The sequence below is a fragment of the Panicum hallii genome, chromosome 7 (genome assembly GCF_002211085.1).
Source record: "Panicum hallii strain FIL2 chromosome 7, PHallii_v3.1, whole genome shotgun sequence".
NCBI lineage: Eukaryota > Viridiplantae > Streptophyta > Magnoliopsida > Poales > Poaceae > Panicum > Panicum hallii.
In genome coordinates, this window is record NC_038048.1 from 26,061,571 (window position 1) to 26,071,179 (window position 9,609).

Sequence of the window (9,609 nt, forward strand, 5' to 3'; positions counted from 1 at the left end):
TAGCTCATGAAAAATTATGAAAATAAAGTAGAATGGTGCCTTTTGGTAGTATAGCATGTCCACAAATTTTCAGCTTATAATCATATGTAGAACAGCCAAGAGAAATAAAACTTGATATAGTAATATTATATCCCTAACTTAAGGTTTGTTTAATTAATCAAAGTAAGTCCATAATTAAGTAATAACCTAAGGTTATTAAAGGTAATTAGTTAGTCAAATAAATAAAGTTATTAAATGTAATTAGTTTGATTATTTAATATGACCAAACATGCTACCTAATATAGTTAGTTTAAATGTTTAGAATATGCAACCATGTTACTTAATGCAACTAGGTAGTTTAGCTTATACCCGATAAATGACTGCCCAGTAGAAGAGTGAATAATATGTTTGATGAGTGAACTATGTTTTCATTGGATTGCAACTTTATCATGAAGTGAGATGAAAGTGTATGCATCCATTAAACCACATCTTTGCATATCATATAGACTCAACCACTCTCGCCGACGAAAACTACGAATTGATCCCGGAACCAGAAGTGGAAATTTCTGAAGACCCCGGAAACGTCGTCGGAAGTCTAATTGAAGCTCCAAACCAAAGTTCGGAAAACTTTGACACTCCTGCCCCCAGCCCCGCCAGCGAAGGCAAGCCCCGGACATAAACCCGCTACTTTATTTACACTGCAATCTACATATATATATATACACTTGTGTCACATCCGGTTTTTAAAGACAAAACCGAATGCATAACTATATGTATGCCAGGATCAAGTTCCATACATATAGTGACTTCATCAGTGAATAATCAGCAACAGTATCATGAAAAGAGAATTAAAAGACTATAAAGATTATCAGAGTTATACAGCTTATCCTGGAAACGAAGACTCCAAACTTCACAGGCAATCGACCGGGGGTTGCGCAGGCCTAGAACTCAGCATCATCTTCAAAAGACTTCACATCACTTTCTCCTCTGAGCAGCAATTATAACAAGCGTGAGTACACTTATGGTTGGTACTCAGCAAGTGTTGGGAAATATATGACATGAAGGCCAAAATCAAGGAAAGGCTGACTGGCTTACTGCGATAAGCAATTTTAGTTGGTCAAGTTTTATTAGCACCTAATTACTAAGGTATAAGTTCATACCAAAAACCCACATTAAAAGAGAGAGAAGAGATACAGCATAAGCATAACCACAACCATAAACATGGTCCACAATAACCATAACCATAACCATGGTCCATGATTTAATTCATCTTCAAGTTTATTAATCATGTGAGGGTCCAAGCCGCTCTTAACCGTGAGCACGGCTGATATATCAGTTTTCACTCTGCAGAGGTTGTACACTTTACCCACAATTCGTGTCTCCCGATTTGCCCGAGGTAGCTAGCCTCTTAAACACTTCCGAGGTGAGTGGCAAGGGATTCACTACGAGGCCTTTACAAAGATTCCCTAACTTATGATAATCCGCTAAGGTTTCAAGTCAAAGCGGTCATAACTCTCCCTAGTGAGGAAATACCTTAGCCAAGGTCCACATAGCTATGTGCCTCAAAAGGACCGAGCTATACCCCGTCGATGCAACCCCTCTTGCCCTTTCGGTAAGATTATCATAAACTAGAGTCTCTAATTAATTAGCCAAGACCAGAGCCATATAGTATTGTGGTTGCACTGTTTTCCTGGGTGGTTCTCCATGTTCCAATTAAAACATATAGTCTTGTGATTAACATCACCAACAGCATGAACATGGATAAAACAAGGTATAACATCATCATTGTTGTCATCATGGTTATATTATTCCCAAACCGGAACCAGTTGAAGCAACTAAGCAATAGCTACCCAACAATAAAGATAAAACCCAGGTTGACAAGGAATGATCATAAAGACTAGGCATATCCTTAATTAGGATCCATCAAAATTAGGACACATGCATGCATAAAGAAAAAGTTATATTTATTGTGATTATTAGGACAAAAGCATGATCAAGGAAACACTTGCCTTTCTTTTAGAGAATAGCTGCTCAGAGTCTTCAATTCTTGTTCTTCAAACTCTAGATCTTTAAAGCTCTTGGATCGCGCTTCTTCTAACGTCCCACAAGCATCCGACCGAAGCATACAAGCAAGCAAACAAACAAGAACAACTAAGAACAGATACAACAAACAAAAGGAAAGCTTTAAAAGAGCGAACTAAAGGATAAGGCTCACTGCTACGGTCACGAGAAAGAAAGAAACACGGAAAACGGAGCTAGGGTTGAAAAGATACAGCTATCGGGAGATTTATATTATAAAAGAAATAAAAGAACTATAGGCTTTCATTTATTTTAATTTAGAAAACTAATGAAAAAGATATTCAAAAGAGAATATCCCTAATTATAATTAACTCATATTATATTTGCATTTATAAAGACGAAGTAGAACTTAGTCAAATTTTATATACAATTCTCTATGTATAAATTACACTAATTAAATAATTAATTAGAAAAGAAAACTTGTGAGAACATCTAAACGCATAACTTTATGATTCGAGTTGAACTATACAAATTAAATTACAAACACATTTAAGTTGATATTAATTGAGTTAACATTACTTATGAAAACCGGAGAAAAGACTTAATTGGATTTTATTTCGGAAAACTAGATGAGAGGGTATTATTCAAATTAAATTGATATCTAATTTTAAAAACAGGAAATACGGCACAACAACGCTACTAAACGGTAGCTTAGGGTTTTAGAAGACTAACGCAAAAAGAACGGATCAAAACGGATCTAAAACGCGGAATCTACGCATGAAACAGCGCTGCAGGGACTTATACGCAATTAACTATAGACTTCAAGGGTTAGCTGAAAATAAAAACAAGACACAGAAAAATAGGGCTCACAAATATAGAAAATATTAGGGTTAGATCTGAAAAATTCCATGGTGGGGCTGGATTGAGAAGATGGAAAAGATCCAAGGGGTTTTCCGCGAAATCTGCAAGACACAGGAAAGAACAGGAAGATTACACCTTTCTCCAGGGACTGGATTGCAAAATTTCGAGTTTCCTCCATGGCTGCTGCACGGGAGCTTCCTGCGGGCCAAAATTGGAGCGATTTAGACCATGGGAGAGCACGGGAAGTGGGGGAAAAGAAAGAGGAGAGGGAGGGGGTTCGATTCCATGTCTTACCCGCAGCGGAGATGCACCGAGGCGATCGAATTTCGCGAGAGAAAAGAGCAATGTCAGGTCTGTTCTGTTCATCTATTTTTGGGCGATTCTGTGCGTGCAGCTTGCAGGGGATGACAGCGGGGCTGTAGGGCAGCGTGGTGCAGGGGGGGGGGAGTGCAGGGCGCGCAGCGCAGCACGGGTACAGGGCGACGCCGGGGGCTAGGCGACGGCGGCGCTGGCAGCAGCAGCAGGGGCGCGAGCAGCAGGGGCCAGGGGTGACGGTGATGGCGATGTAGGGGCCGTGCAGGAGGACGGGGGAAAAGGGAACGGCTGCAGCAGCTGCTGCTGGCAGCGCGCAGGGGCAGGAGCGGCCTGGGCAAGGCGATGAGGAGGCCGGCAGGGGTTGGCAGTGTTGCGGCAGGAGATGCACAGAAGGGCGACGACGCTCCTGGTGGCCGGCGGCAGCACCTGTTTCGTGGATGCGCAGGAGGAGGGAGAGCAGGGGCGCGAGGAAAAGCTAGGGCCGGCTACGTGGGCAGATGAAACGCGATGCAGAGGGTAGGGTTACGCGAGAATTTATAGGGCACGCAGGAGCCGACGCAGGGGAGAAAAAATTAGGGCCGGCTACTGGAGAAACAGGTGGTGCAAGACATGTTTAAATAAGCCTGCAGATATCATGCTGGACTCCAACTCGAACGAGGGTAAGGATGCGGCAGCGCATCAGGCTGGGACTCGTTCTTGAGTCCAGATTGCTTACGGGAGACGGGATTGGACCGACCAGCGGGTCCCACAATTTAACGAGCAAAGAGAGGATAGAAGAGGTAACGGAGAAAGAAAACGAGATTGACCAAGCGAGTTCGGTTATGCGCCGAAACAGGTTCGGGTGAGGGCTGAATACGAAAACGAGCTGACAGAGCCAGTTGAACGCGAACGGGTTATTCGTGAACGCGGAAAAGAGAAGGAAAGGTTCAGGCCGAGTCGTTGGAGCTGATGGTGATCGAACATCATCGGAAAAACACTGAAGACGAGCCACGAGGCGTCTTTTTCGAGCATGACCTGATCGGGGAGATCTGTTAGAGGATCGGGAGCTCGATGGAACTTCTTAAAGATTTGGAGATCATAAAGTTAAAAGGATATGCAACAAAGATACGGCTCGGTCCGACTACGATGAGAATCAAAATAGAAATATTTTCCCAGAATATATTTTTAAGTTTAAAATAAATCTAGAAAAGTCCAGATAAATATTTCAAACCACGAAAAATATATCCGGAAGAATCCCAAAAATTTCCGAGGAAAACTCGGGAGTTAATTTGGGTCACAAGGATTCGCAATAAAATATTTGGACTTCATGAAAAAGAATTTTAGAGCTTTCCAAGTAAAAAAAAATGGATCTAGCTCTTGAATAAATAGAATAATTGCCAGAAAAATCGTTAAAATTCTCGGAAAAATCCTATTGATAGATGAACATATTGCAAAAGATAGTCACATCCTAAAATTAAATATTTTAGGGTGTGACAGAACTACCCCCCTTAAACAGAATCTCGTCCCGAGATTCGCAAGGGCTGGTGGCAAAGACGAGAGCTAGGGCAAAAAGATTTCATCAAGAAGACAACAAGATTTCAAGGCGGGTATCGACAAAGGAGAGAATTTGGATTTGGATCTTCACTCGCTTTCAGCTGGATTGAGCAGAAGGCATTGATGAGAGTTTCACAAGGGCTGGTGATCGGAAGGGGGAGATAGAACATCGAGTTTTTTTTTTATAAAGAGTAAGGCAAGATGGCAAGATGGGTAACAAGAAGGGAGGGAAGATGATTGGATCTTCTTCACATGCTTCCAAGTCGATGGGATTGATGAGAGATTTACAAAATCTTGCGATTGAAAGGAGGCGACAAGGTAACAAGATGGGTAACAAGAAAGAGAGAAAAATGAATTTAGGTCTTCTGTGCTAACTTTCGCTAGGGAGCAAGAAGACGTCATTGACGAGAGATTCGTAAAGTCTAGAGATAGAAAGGAGAGATAAGGCAAAGAGCTTCTGACAAGGAGTAGAGCGATATGATAATATGGGTATCGAGACAAAAAGATGGAATTTGGGTTTGGGTCTTTTCTGCTGGCTTATGCTTTGGAACGTGGGGATATCGTGGTTGAGAAAACTAAAGGAGAAATGATGTCATTGCAGGCACAAGTCCCACAACACATCAATGAAAAAAAAACAAGGAGTCTAAGCCGTCAAGAGCAAACAACAAGCATTACAAGCACACCAAAACAAACTATCACACAACCGGAACTAGCGTTTTACAACTGAAAAGGGAAACCTCTTAAGCATGGGTCATATCCTATAGCTTCAGCATTCTTGATGTAGGCATCTCTCTCAGCTTGTCTGGCAGAACATTGACTTCTTGGGTATAACGTCTGTGAGTCCAATGTAGTCTTCAGTTGCTCTAGCTTGACTTCTTGTAGTAGACGGTCACTTCCATTCTTCGGGGTACAAGGTCAGACAATCTAGCGTTTGTAACAAGAGAAAAGGATAAAATAAATCCACTTGGAATAGAATATAAGGGGATTTCCAAAGTGGACCAACTTGAAAATTAAGGAGAAGGTAAATTGGAACAACGGGTACAACGTACCCCATGCCATTGAGGGTACAGGTAGACAAGGAAATTGCGGGATATAAAAGCAATGGAAATGAGGGAATAAAAGAAAAGAATACAGAGGTAGATAAAAGCAGCATCAAGGATGAGATAAATGAAGAAGGATGAGGAATAAACAACAAGAGTGTCAAGGATATGGTAAAATATGACTTTTATGTCAGAATAGATCTTAGAAAACGACCATTGCTATCTAGGCTGGCGTCCTACGGTCGACACAGCTCTGATACCACCTCTGTCACATCCGGTTTTTAAAGACAAAACCGAATGCATAACTATATGTATGCCAGGATCAAGTTCCATACATATAGTGACTTCATCAGTGAATAATCAGCAACAGTATCATGAAAAGAGAATTAAAAGACTATAAAGATTATCAGAGTTATACAGCTTATCCTGGAAACGAAGACTCCAAACTTCACAGGCAATCGACCGGGGGTTGCGCAGGCCTAGAACTCAGCATCATCTTCAAAAGACTTCACATCACTTTCTCCTCTGAGCAGCAATTATAACAAGCGTGAGTACACTTATGGTTGGTACTCAGCAAGTGTTGGGAAATATATGACATGAAGGCCAAAATCAAGGAAAGGCTGACTGGCTTACTGCGATAAGCAATTTTAGTTGGTCAAGTTTTATTAGCACCTAATTACTAAGGTATAAGTTCATACCAAAAACCCACATTAAAAGAGAGAGAAGAGATACAGCATAAGCATAACCACAACCATAAACATGGTCCACAATAACCATAACCATAACCATGGTCCATGATTTAATTCATCTTCAAGTTTATTAATCATGTGAGGGTCCAAGCCGCTCTTAACCGTGAGCACGGCTGATATATCAGTTTTCACTCTGCAGAGGTTGTACACTTTACCCACAATTCGTGTCTCCCGATTTGCCCGAGGTAGCTAGCCTCTTAAACACTTCCGAGGTGAGTGGCAAGGGATTCACTACGAGGCCTTTACAAAGATTCCCTAACTTATGATAATCCGCTAAGGTTTCAAGTCAAAGCGGTCATAACTCTCCCTAGTGAGGAAATACCTTAGCCAAGGTCCACATAGCTATGTGCCTCAAAAGGACCGAGCTATACCCCGTCGATGCAACCCCTCTTGCCCTTTCGGTAAGATTATCATAAACTAGAGTCTCTAATTAATTAGCCAAGACCAGAGCCATATAGTATTGTGGTTGCACTGTTTTCCTGGGTGGTTCTCCATGTTCCAATTAAAACATATAGTCTTGTGATTAACATCACCAACAGCATGAACATGGATAAAACAAGGTATAACATCATCATTGTTGTCATCATGGTTATATTATTCCCAAACCGGAACCAGTTGAAGCAACTAAGCAATAGCTACCCAACAATAAAGATAAAACCCAGGTTGACAAGGAATGATCATAAAGACTAGGCATATCCTTAATTAGGATCCATCAAAATTAGGACACATGCATGCATAAAGAAAAAGTTATATTTATTGTGATTATTAGGACAAAAGCATGATCAAGGAAACACTTGCCTTTCTTTTAGAGAATAGCTGCTCAGAGTCTTCAATTCTTGTTCTTCAAACTCTAGATCTTTAAAGCTCTTGGATCGCGCTTCTTCTAACGTCCCACAAGCATCCGACCGAAGCATACAAGCAAGCAAACAAACAAGAACAACTAAGAACAGATACAACAAACAAAAGGAAAGCTTTAAAAGAGCGAACTAAAGGATAAGGCTCACTGCTACGGTCACGAGAAAGAAAGAAACACGGAAAACGGAGCTAGGGTTGAAAAGATACAGCTATCGGGAGATTTATATTATAAAAGAAATAAAAGAACTATAGGCTTTCATTTATTTTAATTTAGAAAACTAATGAAAAAGATATTCAAAAGAGAATATCCCTAATTATAATTAACTCATATTATATTTGCATTTATAAAGACGAAGTAGAACTTAGTCAAATTTTATATACAATTCTCTATGTATAAATTACACTAATTAAATAATTAATTAGAAAAGAAAACTTGTGAGAACATCTAAACGCATAACTTTATGATTCGAGTTGAACTATACAAATTAAATTACAAACACATTTAAGTTGATATTAATTGAGTTAACATTACTTATGAAAACCGGAGAAAAGACTTAATTGGATTTTATTTCGGAAAACTAGATGAGAGGGTATTATTCAAATTAAATTGATATCTAATTTTAAAAACAGGAAATACGGCACAACAACGCTACTAAACGGTAGCTTAGGGTTTTAGAAGACTAACGCAAAAAGAACGGATCAAAACGGATCTAAAACGCGGAATCTACGCATGAAACAGCGCTGCAGGGACTTATACGCAATTAACTATAGACTTCAAGGGTTAGCTGAAAATAAAAACAAGACACAGAAAAATAGGGCTCACAAATATTGAAAATATTAGGGTTAGATCTGAAAAATTCCATGGTGGGGCTGGATTGAGAAGATGGAAAAGATCCAAGGGGTTTTCCGCGAAATCTGCAAGACACAGGAAAGAACAGGAAGATTACACCTTTCTCCAGGGACTGGATTGCAAAATTTCGAGTTTCCTCCATGGCTGCTGCACGGGAGCTTCCTGCGGGCCAAAATTGGAGCGATTTAGACCATGGGAGAGCACGGGAAGTGGGGGAAAAGAAAGAGGAGAGGGAGGGGGTTCGATTCCATGTCTTACCCGCAGCGGAGATGCACCGAGGCGATCGAATTTCGCGAGAGAAAAGAGCAATGTCAGGTCTGTTCTGTTCATCTATTTTTGGGCGATTCTGTGCGTGCAGCTTGCAGGGGATGACAGCGGGGCTGTAGGGCAGCGTGGTGCAGGGGGGGGGAGTGCAGGGCGCGCAGCGCAGCACGGGTACAGGGCGACGCCGGGGGCTAGGCGACGGCGGCGCTGGCAGCAGCAGCAGGGGCGCGAGCAGCAGGGGCCAGGGGTGACGGTGATGGCGATGTAGGGGCCGTGCAGGAGGACGGGGGAAAAGGGAACGGCTGCAGCAGCTGCTGCTGGCAGCGCGCAGGGGCAGGAGCGGCCTGGGCAAGGCGATGAGGAGGCCGGCAGGGGTTGGCAGTGTTGCGGCAGGAGATGCACAGAAGGGCGACGACGCTCCTGGTGGCCGGCGGCAGCACCTGTTTCGTGGATGCGCAGGAGGAGGGAGAGCAGGGGCGCGAGGAAAAGCTAGGGCCGGCTACGTGGGCAGATGAAACGCGATGCAGAGGGTAGGGTTACGCGAGAATTTATAGGGCACGCAGGAGCCGACGCAGGGGAGAAAAAATTAGGGCCGGCTACTGGAGAAACAGGTGGTGCAAGACATGTTTAAATAAGCGTGCAGATATCATGCTGGACTCCAACTCGAACGAGGGTAAGGATGCGGCAGCGCATCAGGCTGGGACTCGTTCTTGAGTCCAGATTGCTTACGGGAGACGGGATTGGACCGACCAGCGGGTCCCACAATTTAACGAGCAAAGAGAGGATAGAAGAGGTAACGGAGAAAGAAAACGAGATTGACCAAGCGAGTTCGGTTATGCGCCGAAACAGGTTCGGGTGAGGGCTGAATACGAAAACGAGCTGACAGAGCCAGTTGAACGCGAACGGGTTATTCGTGAACGCGGAAAAGAGAAGGAAAGGTTCAGGCCGAGTCGTTGGAGCTGATGGTGATCGAACATCATCGGAAAAACACTGAAGACGAGCCACGAGGCGTCTTTTTCGAGCATGACCTGATCGGGGAGATCTGTTAGAGGATCGGGAGCTCGATGGAACTTCTTAAAGATTTGGAGATCATAAAGTTAAAAGGATATGCAACAAAGATACGGCTCGGTCCGACTACGATGAG

At 42.7% G+C, this 9,609-nt stretch overlaps 1 long non-coding RNA gene across 1 annotated transcript; it reads right to left on the reverse strand.

The window, feature by feature from the left end:
- Positions 1 to 7,347: 7,347 nt before the first annotated feature.
- LOC112901435 lies at positions 7,348 to 9,071 on the reverse strand. Its single transcript, XR_003230281.1, has 3 exons — positions 8,460 to 9,071; positions 8,175 to 8,363; positions 7,348 to 7,379 (listed from the first exon to the last, which is right to left on the reverse strand). It is a non-coding gene; the product is annotated as an uncharacterized LOC112901435 (long non-coding RNA).
- Between the last annotated feature and the right edge of the window lie 538 nt (positions 9,072 to 9,609).